Below are 17,072 nucleotides of genomic sequence, written 5' to 3' on the forward strand. Positions count from 1 at the left end.
TGAAAGGCTTTAAATCTGTTCACGGCCAGTAGATAGGAGTCTGGAATTATTTCCCTATCATCTGTTCTGAATTTAAGAAGCACATTATGCTGAAACTCAAGACTGCTATAACTAAAATAACGTTCCTTCTTTTCCATTATGTAGTGGGAATGGGTTCACCTCTCTTTTTTGTCCCTCATATTAATGGTAAAAGCAGCTTTGAGGGCACAAGTTACAACAACAAAAAAGCAGTTTGAGATAATAGCAACAAAAGAAAGCATTCATTTAAAAATTAAATTTTTATTTACATAGACCATTACTCTAAAAAAACAATACTGGATCGACAATGCGTGGTATAGGTGAGATCTTTCAAACACTGTGGTGACTCAACAAATACTCTAGGAAGGACAAGTTATTCACATTCATCAAAAAAATGCAAGCCTTGGGAGAGCAGATGCTTGATCGTTATCATTCACTACTGTATTTATGCCTGGAATACAGCCTGATTCATAAAAGGCACTCAATCACTATTTGTTGGGGGGTGGGGGAGAGGCTCTTGTTACTAGTCAGTAGTGTTTAAAAACACCAAAAATCTTCAATGATTACTAAAACTCAAAGTTCTTTCTCATCCATTCCAATTCTCCATTACCTCCACAATTTCCCTAACTTGGATCTCCATTTATTTTTGGCCAAACAATGAATACAAAGAAAGAAAAAGGCCCACACTCCAGTTTCTAGCCCACCAGTGGTTCTTGCTTAGTAAGGTATAGCAAAATCACCTGTGGCACCTTTTCCAAAAAATAATGTCATAAACTTCGCGACGACCCTGAAAAGCCTTAAGTTTCAGCAAGTCAGAGGCACAGCCCAAGCACATATTTTAACAAGTTCCTCAGGTCGTGCATACCACAGCTTGTATCGTGTCAAATATTTCAAAACTTCTGTCTTTAAATCCTGTAACTGCAAAACAAAACAAAGTACACACACACACACCTATTTTTTACTGCAAACTCCTTAAATCTTTGAGCTACTCGTTCCTAACTGAACAGGTTTGCATGATCACCAGTTACTCATACTTCTCAGCATCCTCCAGTCCAGTATCAACCCCTTGGACCATTATCTGTTCTCCCTCCATTTTCATGTGACTCTACTAATCAGACATTTCAACAACAAATGCTATGATCTTGACACACTCAGCTCAAGTAGTCTTGCCAATTCCCACTTACGCACTATAACATATGTAAACCTCAAACAATGATGGCACCTAATATCATTTTGCCCCTCTGGGCAATTTGGCTATCATTTTATTGTTTTTAACTTCCTTATAAAATTTTCCATCATAGATTTTCAAAAACTTTAATTTCCCTCAAGGACCCCATCTCACAAAAAGCCCCTCATTCTAAGGTGACTTTCCTTCTTTAGTAAAAGTTATTAGAACTTCCTTGACTTTTTGTTGACTTCAAAAATCTTTATTTTATTCATATTATTTTGTGCTCTATAGAAAAAGTAGGGAAAAAGATATAAAAGAGAAAAAAATTACCATAGAATCTACTGGGTCGTCTACATAAACTATCACTTCATAAGCAAAATTACTAGCTCTTTATAAAGGAATTTAATACAGTGGCTATAAAATCAACAGTGTTATCTTTATGCCAGTAATATGTTCCTACAAATACAGATGAGAAAATAAATATTCCATTTACAAAAGCAAAAAACTATTCAATATTTACAAAAAAATTTACCAAAAAAGGCACAGCATTTATGCAACTAAACATAATATTCCACTGAAAGATACAAAGATCTAAGCAAAGGAAAAGGTTGGATTGTTGTGAAGACTTGTGCTGTCACAAGTGACTACCCATCTGAAAGGAAATAAAGGTTTTCTATAAACAAAAATAAATTCCAGATGGATTTAATACTTAAATATTTCTATAAATAAATGTGTATGTGTATATATACACACCTATTTCACATCTTAAGAAAATGCCAGAGCAGAAAAAATCTTTTTAACGAAGGGTAGAAACTCAAAACTATGTAAGACAGCAAAATTTACTAATTATTAAGGAAATATATATCAAAGTAAAAAGTAAAATTACACTAATTAAAATTGGTAAAAATATAAAAGACTTGAATGTCTATTTCTGGCAGAAATGTGGGGAAAGATTATTCACACACACAGCAAGTGGAAATGTGAAGAAAACCTGTAGTAAAAATATTAGTGGGCCATAGAATTTGCCTTTTTCTTTTCAAGTTAAAATGGTCAAACAGTTTAACAATGTCATGCAGTTCAACCAATTCATATACTGTACAACCTAGAGAAATAAAAGCACAATTTCCTAAGGACATTTATTTTAGGAACACTGTTTTTCAGTGACTAAAAAAGAAAAAAAGGGGGCGGCAGGATGACTTAGTTGGTTAGAGTGCGAGCTCTGAACAACAAGGTTGCCAGTTCAATTCCCGCATGGGATGGTGGTCTGCGCCCCCTGCAACTAAAGATTGAAAACCGCAACTAGACTTGGAGGTGAGCTGCGCCCTCCACAACTAGATTGAAGGACACTGATTTGGAGCTGATGGGCCCTGGAGAAACACACTGTTCTGCAATATTCCGCAATTAAAAAAAAAAAAAAGTAATGTCCATTAAAGGGCGGAGTCCTAAAATAAGACTGTGATACATTGATAATATTCATGGATTATATAGTCATTAAAAACAATAAACTAGTGGGAGGAGGAAAAACTTATTCAAAAGAAGTAAACAAGAAGTATACACCACAAAAAGTATAACCACATTTATACATATAACCACATTCACATATTTAAGAATAAGTGTGATAAAAAAATACAGTGAATGTTTAAATTAGAAAAAAAAAATTACAGTAAAAGACACATTGCCTTTAATCCCCCTCGCTTTGAACACACTTATCCTATTGTTCTTGCCACTTTCTGAAGTAATTCTGGAAGTCCTCTTTCATGAGTGTCTTCAGTTGCACTGTCATGGCTGCCCTGATTCAAAACATTTTCCTTTCATGGTCATTTTGACTTTGAGGAAGAACCAGAAGTTGCAAGGTGCCAGATCCAGTGAATAAGGTGAATGAGGAAACACCGTAATGTTTTTATTTGACAGAAATTGCTGTATACCAGGAGTGATGTATGACACGGAGCATTTCTGTTGTGATCACAAAATACAGTGAATGCTGCTGCCGAGTGCCATCCGACGGAAAGGCAGGGATCTTCCATACAGGAAGTGGCATGACAAACCTTAGTAACAGTGTGTGAACTATGGTTGAGAGAAGGTGTGTTTTGAAGTGTGCCATAAATCATCCTCCATCATTACAACACTGTTGTCACACATCGCTTCTGGTACGGCAATTTCTGTCAAATAAAAACATTACGTTATGTCCTCATCCACCTTATTCACCGGATCTGGTACCATATGACTTCTGGCTCTTCCCCAAAGTCAAAATGATTCAGGACACCAGGGCAGCCATGACAGCACAACTAAAGACACTCACGAAAGAGGACTTCCAGAACTGCTTTAGAAAGTGGCAAGAATGATGGGATAAGTGTATTCAAAGTGAGAGGGAGTATTCTGAGGGGGATTAATGGCAATGTGTCTTTTACTGTAATACATTTTTTTAAATTTAAACATTCACTGTACTTTTTGATCCCACCTCATATGTATACGTGTGTAAAGAAAAATATTTTTGTTATTGTTAGTTTTGCTTTTCACCTTATGGACTCTAAATAACTTTGTTACTAATCACCCCCAAATTCAAAGGGTCTCCATACTCCTTGACTCCCACCCCTTGCCATTTCCAGCATTTGGGAAGACTAGAAATAAGAACAGTCTTTAAACTTCCAATACTTGACTTCCTGACTGTGTCCTCTCCCCTATCTCTCACTGATTTTTCTTCCTGCCCTAAGTACAGTTGACTTCTTTATAGCCTTCTGATCTTCACTCTACTCTCCCGCTAAGGATCTCATCCACTGGGAAGAAATAGAAGAAAACTACCATCTCTCCCATTATGTGCCACTCTGTAACACATCATCTGACGTTTCCACTCCAAGCATTCTGGCTGATGCGCAAATCCTTTCAGAATCTCATAACTCAGCATTATCTGGGGGCAATGTTTATTTTAGGCCCCTGAATTCTCCTCTTGCCAAAAACTATCAAGGATTCTACCATTCACCACCCTTTAAACTTTAGTATCGTGTTGGATTTAACTTCCTGTCTCAGCTTTTACCTGCAATCTTTTAGATTCTATTTTCTATGACCTATATAATAGCACTTTCGGCCATGCCTTTTCTACAGTTCCTATCACCTGCACTAGTACAATTGCCTCAAAATCTCCTAGACTCCTCCTGGACATAAAACATAATTCTGATTACGTCACATGTATTTATTGCTACCTATTAGCTTCCACATTCATTCTGAACCATTTAGCTAGGTTTAAGTGCTCCAGTCTATGGTCTCAAAGTATCTATCTAGCCACACAGCACTTTCCTTGAATGTACTCTACCCTTGAGAAGAATACAGATGCTCCTTGACTTACGACAGGGTTATGTCCTGATCAACCCATCATTAAGTTGAAAATACCGTACGTTGAAAATGCATTTTAGGGCAGGCCCAGTGGCTTAGGTGGTTGGAGCACTGTGCTCCTAACGCCGAGGTCTCAGGTTCAATTTCCACATGGGCCAGTGAGCTGTGCCCTCTACAGCTAAGACTGTGAACAACGGCTCTCCCTGGAGCTGGGCTGCTGTGAGCTGCTGTGGGTTGCCGTGGGTTGCAGCGGGCTGCCGTGTGCTGCCATGAGCGGCCAGTGGCCAGCATGAGTGGCCAGCAGCCGGCGAGAACTGCCGTGAGCTGACGACTGACGACCGACTGCCTCAGCTGGGGGGAGCGCAAGGCTCATAATACCAGCATGGGCCAGGGAGCTGTGTCCTACACAACTAGATTGAGAAACAAGGGCTTGAACTGCGAGGCAGGAGGCAGAAGAAGGAGGGGGAAAAAAATAAAATGCATTTTAATACACCTAACCTCGTGAACATCATATCTTAGCCTAGCACGTGTCCAGAACACTTTCATTACCCTACAGTTGGGCAAAATCATCTAGCTGCCACTGTCCAGGATCATAAGTTATCATGCCACATATATATGGGAAAAGATCAAAATTCAAATTTCAAAGCACAGTTTCTACTGAATGCATATTGCTTTCACACCACTGCAAAGTCAAAAAACTTAAAGTTGAACAATCATAAATTGGGGAACATCTGTATATTTATATCATTCTAACATCATGCAAATTACCACATTCCTGCTTTTTAGTTCTCTGTTCTAACTACAAGTATTGAAATTCTTCTGTTCTTCAACTGTCATCTATGAAGCTTATTCAAATACCAACATTAAAGGTAGTTGGTACTTTCCTCCTGTATCCCAAAGCACAGCTATTTTACTCTTTTCAAAACTGGGAAGTAGTAAAAAGATTATTAGACTCGAAATCAGAATGTTGATGTTTTCTTTCAAACGTTATTGCTTTTGACATTAAGACACTAAATCAACTCATTTTTACTTCCCTGAGCCCCCATTTCTTGTTCTGTAAAACAGAAATAAAATCTAATCTACAAACCTCACAGGCAGGTAGAAATACATGGAAAACCAGTTTGTAATCTACATGTTAAAACAGTTATTATATCACCTTTTATTATGCCAATTTGTGTTTTCAACTATTATGAAATTATAAGCGTTTAAAAGGCAGTCTCCTCTTTACAGTCTAGTACCTAACACATAGTAGCTAATCAAATATATTTTTAAAACCTTCATAAATCATAAAATAACAGCTCTCATGTTCAATCACAAGAAATATAATCCAAGCACAATGTACATATAGCTATGCCTTGATCAAAATAAAACATTTACAATCCTTCTCCCCACAGATATCTTTTCAGAAAAACTGTTTATGCATTAATATTTTTAGACCTCTGATTTAGTTCACCTGAAACACAACTAGTTAAATGGCAGGTGGGTGGGGGCCCTTTAAAATGGCTGATAAATAATTAAATAGTCAAAGAATTCCAAAAACTTACATATGACGTAAAGTATCTGTGTGACTGTGATGGTGGTAACCTTTTCCCATCCAACAAATTTTTCCAGCATTCATCGCTGAATTAGTACTTTAGTCTACCCTAACAGTCAAAAATTCTAGAGGTTGACATCATGGTTATTTTAGTGATGTAAAACAACAGATTTCTTTTAAAGTAAATATACAAGAGAAGCATGTTAATTTTCATTAAGCTGAAAATTTTTGTTTTTTCTTACTCTTTTACAAAAGCAAAAATAATTATCAACAATGTTTATAAAAATTCAAAACAATGGAGGGGGGATGAAATGACACTTCGGTCCTACAGAAATCTAGAAATCATAAGCTTACTACAAGAACTTGAAAACTACGTATGTCTATAACATCTTGTTAAACGAGAAAGCAAGAAAGTTATCTAAAACTACTAAGGTCTTGTCTAAAGAACATAGCAACTATAACTTAAAGAGACTCTCACTAGCCAAAAATGGGACAATTTGAGCATCAATACAGAAAATAACTCTATGATCTAAAACACAAATGTTTTTCCATCCATGAGCTCGCAAGATAAACCATTTTTATTGCAATTATGTCACACTGCTGGCTAGTATTTCTTGGCATTTTATTTCACACAAAAATTGCTCTCATACTAGTGTATCTGCTCTTAGATCTCGTATCCACACTCCTGCACTTACTTGTAATTCATTTTGAAATCTAAATTTAAGACTCTTCAAATCATTCCTGCTATAAAGTTTAATCTACTATTGCTATAATTCCTGGTAAGGCTATAACAGTTACTGATAAGAAAACTTCTAAGAGTTTATTTCTTAAAAATAATGGTCAAACGCCAAGAAGTAGCAGCAAAAATAAAAAATCATCAGTAGTTGGACTATGTTACGGATTAAAATAGTTAAGGGTAAAAAAGGAAAATAAAAAGTTAGACAGGAATGATGAACAGTAGTTGATGAGGAGCAAATCACTTTGTGTGTTCATTTAAAAAAAAAGCTCACCCTGTATGTGCTGTTGCCGAGTTCCATAAACAAACATCAGGCAGCATGGTGTAACAGAAAGAGTCCTGGACTGAGTCAGGAGACCTCTGTTCTAGTCCAAGGCCTCAGTTTCCTCATCTGTAAAATGAGGGTGCTGAATTAGATAACCTGAAAGGGCTCCTCTAGCTTGAACATTGAGGGAGTCTACGGATGAATTTAGGAAGCAATAAAATGTAGGGCTTTTGTTAACAGCGAAATTTAATGGTTAACATTGAAAATACAAGTTGGAAACAGAAAATAATGTTCGTATGTCTGAACTGCTAAAAGCAATTATTTTATAACTTGCAAATGCTGGTAAGATTTGTAAAATATGCCAATCTTAGTAGCAATATCATCTAAATGGGATTAGTAATAAGTGATCAAATTATGTCCTGAAAAAAATCTATTCACCTTTGGCCAGTAAACCTAAACAATAAGCACAGGAACACCGCTGGGCTAGTAATAACTTCAAGTGATAAAGTGTCTCATAAATGTCCTCAGTTAAGTAACTTGAACAAAGAGTAAAAGGATGAGAAATGATTAGTGTAAATTAAACAATCATTTAATTTTAATATGCAATTAAAACAATAATTATGCTTGTGATATCCTTCTTTGTTAATGAATGTATTTTCCCTATGCAATAACTTTTATCTGGTTAGCTTTCAAAACAGAACGTGGCTTCTCCTTCTGACAACAGGCTAATTGAAGTAAATGATTTTTTTCCCCACACACACAGAAACATAAAAAAAGAGTGTCTTTGTGTTTCATTTTCTATGTTGAAAGAAATCAAGCTTCTATCAGTAACAAATAATAGAAAGGCTATGCTGACTCAAAAAATGGTGGTTTTCTAACTCTAATTTCCTAAATACAATTAACTGCCTTGTCCCAGCTAATCCTCCAAGGTCTAATAAGCTGAATTATAAGTTTTAAGTTCATAGGTCAGCTGACATTCTAATTTATATTTATTTTTCGCTTATGGTGATGCTATGGTTCTTACCTGGCAGATTTAAAGCTGCAGGGACATAAGAAACAATAAACATATCCCTCAATCAAAAATCTACTCTTCTAAAGGATGCAATCTCTATCTTTAAAGGATATAAAGATACAAGAAAACATTCAATGAAAAAAAACTTAATGTAGCTTCTTTTATGCAAATTACCTAAGGAATTATAAAATAACTTGGCATCCACACAATTCCATTAATTATTCACTTGAACATTTCATCTTGGCAATATAGTACCTAATATGTTATTCAGAATCACTAATAAAATTTCTCCCTCGTTGGTAGAAACAAAGGCAAAAATAAAGCAGTCTTGATGGTAATGAATTTTGATCCTGGATAGTCTTAAAATGTCTGTGATATCCATGTGTGTCTGAGACATAAAATCTGTGAAACAAAATTTTCCTTTACATTGAACATATTTTCCATTGAACATATTTTCCATTTTAATTTGAGCATTTTGTTTTATAATCCTAATGAGCTGATTAAAATAACCTTAAAATTAAAATAATGGTAAATAACAGAAATCAGGATGTATAAGCAAAGCATACTTTAGAGCTGCTTTGACCATCAAATGTTCTCAGCGGTTTTCTACATCTCCATCTACCTCCCCCATGACTTTTTCAGAAAGACTTAAAACATTGAGCTTAGCTACTGATAAAAATAGTATTACTAATAAGATACTATAAGCAGTACTGTTTTTAGCCAATATTGTACGATGTAAAACAGATCCTGTGAAAATTTAGGACTAAACAACTGTCTCGGATAAAACATTCTCCTCTAAGATAGCATTGGCACCAACATCAGCAGTTAAAGGGATGTGTGATGTTTATATAATTAGTTGGTCTGTCATGTGAAGCCCACTAGATTGTCCCTCACTAAATTTCTATCTATAGAACATAAACACATTTACAATTCTTTCCACTACTTAAATAAGTAAGTCAGCACATGATTTTCTCAAAGACCAAAATATCTCATTTACATATCAATAAAGAATTCTTGGAACAATATAAATGGCTAGAGTCGGGCACAACACAGCACACTTGCTTTGAGAAGTTACAATACCTAGAAAATGGTAACTCCTTTTATTATTGCAATACAGTTGGAAAGATAAAAAAGATCAAATCTAAGTCCAAATCTGACTGTTTTGGGTCACCAGAAAAATAGGAAGCCATTATAACACCAAGTAATTATATGTAACTTTTTATTCTCTAAAATACTTTTTAATAACTGCTTAGTTTTGCTGGAAGTTATCATTTCAGGATTGGGGAAGAAAACATTGTCAACATAAACGCTGAAAATATCAAATTAATGGTTAAAAACACCACATCTCATAATTACAATTTATATTTTAATATTAATATTTTATTTTTCTCTCATCTCCACCCACTTAAAATTTATTCTGATATAGACATTTTAAAAAAATACAGCCTATCAGAATAGATTTCCCAAGAATAAATTGAGGATAAAAAAATGCATTGTTATTTTTTAAAGGTTATACTTAATATCAAATATTGTGTCAATATGTTTTAATAGCACTATCCTTGTCTTTCAAAACTTTATGAAAGAACCACAAAATTCTGGAACAATGATCGTTTGCTTTTCAACCCAACAACTCATGAACATACTGTTACCGTATTTCTAAAATACAGATTATTTTTAAAAACAAATTCTAATCACACAATCTGGCTAACAATTCTAGCATAAAAAATCATACAGCATTCCTTCTTTGAAAAATGAATACAACGCATTAAAAAAATGTGTCCTAAGCCATACTTCATAAATGACAACTGGTCAATTAAAAGAATGGAAAGGGAATCTAATAATTTCCTCTAATAGCATTTTCAAAATTTGTTCAAAATAAGCAACCCTAGGGATTCCATCTCCCATTAATCATACTTGACTCTGAGCATACTCTAATTATGTATTCGTTCCCTCCGAATTTATGTATTATAGATTATCTTAATGAGCTTTTGCTATGTCACTTTGAAGTAATCAAATTATTATGTAGACATGTTTTGTCTTCTCACTTCTATTGTTTATTTATATTTCTATATCTTTCTGCACCCTAAACAGTTCACAGCTCAGTGCACAGAAAAATGTTACGGATAAATTATTTTCAAATTTAAATAATATCAATTGTGATGAAAGCCACTAAAAACAACATATTAACAGGAAACTGGTTTAGAGAAATACTACCTACTAGTATCTTTATAACATTTTATTAAGTTGGTGCAAAAGTAACTGTGGTTTTTGAAATTTTTAACCTTTTAAACCGCAATTACTTTTGCACCAACCTAAATTATGAAAATTTCAAACACACAGAAAAAATGAGAGAACTGTATGTACAGAGAATATTAACACAGACACCACCAAGACTTTAAAATTAACATTTCCTTGTATGTTTTATCAGATTTATTAATTGACCTTAATTTTTCAAGCATTTCAAAAGAAGTTGTAGAGCAGACCTCAGTATAATTCCCCCATGTGCTATAGTGAAGTATTCAATACAGCTTTTCTTTTAAAGAAAATTTACACAAAATACAATGGATACATATTAAGTGCACCATTCAATGAGTTTTGACAAATGCAAATATACTCAAGTAAGCCAATTCCCTAACAGGACACAGGATATTACCATCATTCTAGAAAGTTCCCACATGCCCTTCCCCACTTAATCACTGTTCCCAATACGCAGGCATCCACTTGTAAGCCATGACAATCACTTTTTTCCCAATTTAAATTAGTTCTGCCTCTTCCACCACATCTTCTGGACAGATAAAATCTACCTGTTTTTAGGACATGATATACATGGAATCATGTTATGTCTTGTTTTATGAAAGGCTATGTTCACTCAGCATAATGTTTCAGAGATTAATCCAAGTTGCTGCAGGCATCAATAGTTTGTTCCTTTCCACTGCTCAGTAGTACTATGTTGTACAAATACAGCACAGTTTATTTATCTCCTCTCTCACTGACAGACACCTGAACTGTTTCCAGTTTAGGGGTCAGCCCATCCATACCTGGCAGAATTTATACACAGTATTTGATACCCTACCTCTGCGGTTCTGGGATTCCCTCCCTCTTCCTCCTGCTGCCTCCATTACTCTGCAGCTGGTGTGGTCGTTCTGAACTCGGTCTTTGATTCCTCAAGCCAGGAAGACTGCAAACAAGCCACTACAGCCTGCTCTCCGGCAAAACCATCAAGATGGGAAACTCACCCAAAGCCATTCCCTTCTTTTTAGAAACCATTGCAGTCCAGTTTCTACTTGTTTTTGTTTGTTCTAGTGTCCTCATGATGATTTTTTCAGATGTTGTCCAGAGACTGTGATCACAGTTTGTGGGATAATTTGTCTGACAGGAGCCACTACTCCATATTTGAATTATAACTCTCTACTATTCTTCTAAAGACACTTGCTCGAGAGTATAACCGACATACCTATATTTTTGTGTGCTTTTCCCCCCCTCAAAAGCTTGATTAAGCCAGTCCCTTTAAATGAAAAGAGCCAAACTAAACCAGGAAAAGAGGCCCCTGGGAGCTGGATGGAGCATGAAGGTTGGAGGAAGAGATTCTATATTTCTGTGCAGGAACTGACAAACTCCCAAGTTCATCCCAAGGAGTCTATGCAGAACACACCCAAAGAAGGAAAGATTTTGAGAACTACAGATACCAACCAGTGTTCAGGTCCCACGCTAACCCTGAATGGTGCATGTGAGGAATAGACCCACAGCAGCTTAGCAGAGGCTTTGAAAAGTGAACTAACATTAAAACAACTGCCCACATCACAGAGAGTAAAACAGAACTTGCATACTAAACCGAACCATGCTGATCACCTGCTTTAATGAGAAGGAAAAAAAATTTCTCCCGAGAGGATAAAATCAAATTTACTTGACATACAAAGAATCAGGAAAATTTGACCAATTCTGTCAGAAAAGGATAAAAACAGATGCCAACCCTGAAATGTTCCAGATGTGAGAATTATCAAATAAAGACATTAAGGCAGCCACTCTATCCATCCTTTAAGGGTAAAAATACGCACTTGAAATTATGGGAAAGACAGAAGTTCTCAGAAGAAGGTATAAAGACACAAAAGGCAACTTTACAACTGAAAAATTGGGGGAGAAAAATGATTTGACAAGATAATAAATGTAGACAAAGGAGAGCAAACTGAATAACTGATCTTCCTGAATAAGAGAATAACACAAATAGATGAGAAAACAAATTTTTCCTGACAGTTTGCATCTTTAAAGCTTAATAGTAATGCAAAAACCTAGAGCTCTCTAGCCAAGATGATTTTAATCCTTATTGTTCTATCTCCTCCCCAGGTCCTGTGAAAGCTCTCACTCATGATGCACCTTTGAAGCATATTCAGATTCTATATAATTTGTATGACAGAATTTTTTTTAAATGCTGGACTGAAAATGAGGAGATCTGGTTCAAGTCTTGGTTCTGTAACTATGACAAAGTCTGTGGTATAGCATCATTTCTCTAAGCTTTAGTACCTCATTTGTAAAATGAGGGCCTACTGAGTGAGTAATGACAACTTTCTTAGCTCTGTAATGTAGTTGCATCATCTAATTTTAGGAACCCTTTGAGGGTTATTCCAGTTTTCCCCAGATCTTAGCATTAACCAAATTTTCCTTGCACTAATTACTTGTTTCTGGCAGATAAGGAGAATCTACTATAGGTCACGTAGCTGTGACTAGCAAGGCCTAGAAAACCACTGCCAACAGACATGTGATGCAAGCCATAATACAAACAACTTATGTAATTTAAACTTTCTAGTAGCCACATGAAAAATATTAAAACATGTAACAATTGATTTTAATATATTTTATTTAACCCAGTACATCCAATTATCATTTCTTGTAATCAGTATTTTAAAATCGAGATTTAACTTTTGAGAAATTATCTTCAAATTCCATCATGCATTTTACATTTTCAGCACATCTCAATGACAACTAGTCATGTTTTAAGTGTTCAATAGCTACACATGACTAGTGGCTACCACACTATACAGTGCAGGTCTAGATGTGGAGGTAAAGAGTGAGAAGAGAGGGAGGCAAAGGCAAACAAGGGCAAACAAGGTATATCAAAGAATAATCGCTCGCACGCACGCACACACACACACTACATGTTGGTGGAGATAATGAGAGCTGCCCTGTTACACGGCAGGGGTAGATCAGAGAAAGACTGTTTTTGAAATAAATTTCCATCTGTACTATGGGTAGCACCACTACCAACAACCACCAAAAAGGTAGATAAATGGCTTATGTATTGTTTCAAAATAAATGCATTAACAAGTATTTCTTTTTATGAAAGCCACTGTCAAAAAGACTCAGAAAGTCAACCGAAAAAGGCTCCTGGGCCAAGACAACGTGAGCATCCATAAGAATAAGAATAAAAAATGCAATGCAATAAACATATCAATACTTAAATCCACAAGCTCACAATGACACGTTCTAAAAAGTCCTCATTGGTCTACTTTTCCAGGATCTAGGAATCAACTTTGTACCTTGAAAATTAGTAAACAAAGGAAAGGCATCAAGTGTGTAGTATGCCTTTCCTATGCCAACTATGCCATAGAGTAACCAAATGTCCGACGAGGGAAGTTTCTCTCTGTAGAAATATTACAGATAGGGCCGGCCCGGTGGCTCAGGCAGTTGGAGCTCCGTGCTCCTAACTCCAAAGGCTGCCGGTCTGATTCCCACATGGGCCAGTGGGCTCTCAACCACAAGGTTGCTGGTTCAACTCCTCGAGTCCCGCAAAGGATGGTGGGCTCCGTCCCCCGCAACTAAGATTGAACACAGCACCTTGATCTGAGCTGCAGCTGAGCTCACGTATGGCTCAGTTGGTTGGAACGCATCCTCTCAACAACAAGGTTGCCAGTTCGACTCCCGCAAGGGCTGCGCCGCCTACAACTAACAACGGCGACTGGATCTGGAACTGAGCTGCGCCCTCCACAACTAAGACTGAAAGAACAACTTTAAGCTGAATGGCACCCTCCACAACTAAGATCGAAAGGACAACAACTTGACTTGGAAAAAAGTCCTAGAAGTACACACTGTTCCACAATAAAGTCCTATTCCCCTTCCCCAAAAAATCTTTAAAAAAAAAAAAAAAAAAGAAATATTACAGATAATAAAGGCTTGATAGAGTTAGGATATCATCATTGTGTATACTCCTGGAAATAATGGATCTGGGCAATGACCAGCAATGGTCACCTAATACTACAAATATAGACAACCAAGTATTATGTGCCTCTTCTTAGAATTACTTAGCACCATGCAATATTCTGCCACCCTAATCCCCATCCTACCCTCCCAAAAAATAAAGCATCACACACACACACACACACACACACACACACACACACCTTGAATTAGATTAAGCTTTTAGATCTAACTACTGATTTACCAAAAAACAAAGGGAAAGAAAGGCATCTTACTACAGGAATGCAATTAACAAAATACAGAATGAGGAAACCTTACAGGACAAATAAAAGGGAAAACTTAATAAATCAAGAGGTAAAAACATAAGCTGTACATACCAACCAAATGTAATGCATGGATTCTGTTAAAAACATTATTTATGAGCAGATGAGGAAAACAAACTAAATGGCTATATGATAACATTAAGAAATTACCGTCATCACCTCACACCTAATAGGACGCCCACTATCCAAAAACAAAACAAAATAACCCACAGAAAATAAGAAGCATTGGCAAGAGTGTAGAGAAATCAGAACCCTTGTGCAGTATTGTTGGGAATATAAAACGGTGCAGCCACTTTGGAAAACTATACAGAGGTGCCTTAAAAAATTAAAACTAGATGGGTGGCTGGATGGCTCAGTTGGGTAGAGCGCGAGCTCTGAACAACAGGGTTGCTGGTTCAATTTCCACATGGGATGGTGGGTTGCACCCCCTGCAACTAAAGATTGAAAACGGCAACTGGGCTTGGAGCTGAGCTGCGCCCTCCACACCTAGACTGAAGGACAATGACTCGGAGCTGATAGGCCCTGGAGAAACACACTGTTCCCCAATAAATTAGAAAAAAAAAATTTATAACTAGAATTACCACATGATCCAGCAATCTCACTTGAGTATATACCCAAAAGAATTGAAAGCAGGATCTCAAATATTTACACACCTATGTTCATCACTGCATTATTCACTATAGTCAAATGTCCATCGACAATGAATAAAGAAAACATGGTACATATATACAAAGAAATATTATTCAGCCTTTAAAAAGAGGTAAATCTTGTCACATGCTTTAACATGTATGAACATAAAGGACATTATGCTAAGTTAAATAAGCCAGATGCAAAAGACAAATGCTGTATGATTCCACATATAAGGTACCTAAAGTAGTCAAACTCATGGAAACAAAAAGTAAAATGGTTGTTGCTAACGAATGGGGAGAGGCAGACATGGGAGGTTTTGTTCAATGGGTAGTTTCAGTTTTGCAAGATAAAAAAGTTCTAGTGACCTATCATGCAACAATAGATTACGCTACGCGTAAGTGTACTGTTCACTTAAAATGTTAAGATGGTAAATTTTATGAGTTTTTTACTACAATTTTTTAACAGTGTCTTTAAATTCCTTTTCAAATAATAAAAAATTTTGTCAGTTCTTAACATGTGATGATGGTATTGTAGTATACATTTTTAAATAGTCCATATATTCCATAGACACATACTGAAATATTTATGAATGAAATCAAGTGATACAAGTATTGACTCCAAAATAATCAGGTTTGGGGGTGGAGGATACATGGGATCAGGTGGTTACATAAAACAAAACTGGCAACTACTGCATCTAGGTGAGAGTTCATTATGCTATTCTCTACTTCAGTGAATGTCTGAAATTTTTCACAATAAACAGTTAAATAATAATATAGACTTGTTGGCCAATGGGTTCTATTAATGCAATGAGATAATTCCAGAAAGCACTTATGGAACATATAGGAAAGTAGCTGTCATTCATGATCATTTATGGTGCAATTAGTTAAAATAACCTGTACCTAGGCAAGTGAAGAGACAAACAGGATTATAAATCCTTCATGGTTATTATATCAAGAACAAAGTTGAAGGCAGGTGTGGGGGTGGCAGAAGAAGCAACTGTTCCCTCAAAGCATTCCTATATGGCATGTTCGGGGGGGAGGGGGGTAATAATATGAGATACCACATAGCACAGATATAACCCTGAGCACTACAGCATTTCTCAGGCCCTTAGGAAAAAAATCACCATTTTGAACTAATATCTATAAATTTATAAGCATATCAGGCAAATATGTAGAAACAGCTTCGGTGTCCTCAGCTAGACTGTAAGCAAGTTTGCTGCAATCCTGTAACTGATCTCTATCTAACACACATACACACACATATAGAACTAACACTAACATAAATAAACAAATTTCTGTGATCATAACTTAAAAATGATTGCAGGGATTTTCAACAAAATTGGCAAATGTGTTTGAGATGCTCAGATTTAAAATATAGTTTATAAGCTGTTCCAAAAACAAAACAAAAAAAAACAACATACAGTCTATGTGAGTGGCACATTAAAAATTTCACTTGAGGACAGGCACTTAGAAGAAGTAGCTGGTTGCATAGCACCTGCATCTCAGATGCCCACGGTCTGTGCAACTGATTCTCAGGGGAGACATGTCATAAATAGTTAAGACTCCCATAACCTAGAGAACAGGTTTCAAATGTGAGCTTCAAACAAAAAGCCAAGGGCAGATACTCAAAAATGCCAATGATGATTTACCATGGAGCTATTTACTTGAGCAACTCTGTAGTGCTCCAGAGGAAAAAGCAGATATAATGATGGTTAATGAGTCACCCAAGCACCCAAAAGAACCCAGTAAGTATTTCATAAATTAATGAAGAACCACATAATCCTTCGAGCTAGGAAAAGACAGAAAAAAAATTCTTATTTTCCCCAACATTCCCCATTAACTGGAGAAGTGGGGGGCAGAAGAGGGAGGGT

At 36.1% G+C, this 17,072-nt stretch overlaps 1 protein-coding gene across 5 annotated transcripts in view; it reads right to left on the reverse strand.

The window, feature by feature from the left end:
* Positions 1 to 17,072, reverse strand: part of TBL1XR1 (TBL1X/Y related 1) — a 157,452-nt gene that overhangs the window by 56,720 nt on the left and 83,660 nt on the right. Inside the window, exon 1 of one of the 5 annotated variants that reach the window (XM_019752244.2) lies at positions 7,058 to 7,152. The exons of the other annotated variants lie outside the window; for them this stretch is intronic. The gene's annotated coding sequence lies outside the window, so the exon portion shown is untranslated. Of the gene's footprint in view, positions 1 to 7,057; positions 7,153 to 17,072 lie in introns of those variants that run through there. 5 annotated transcript variants of the gene reach the window in all.

Source organism: Rhinolophus sinicus, linkage group LG01, assembly GCF_036562045.2.
Source record: "Rhinolophus sinicus isolate RSC01 linkage group LG01, ASM3656204v1, whole genome shotgun sequence".
In the NCBI taxonomy this organism is placed as follows: Eukaryota; Metazoa; Chordata; class Mammalia; order Chiroptera; family Rhinolophidae; genus Rhinolophus; species Rhinolophus sinicus.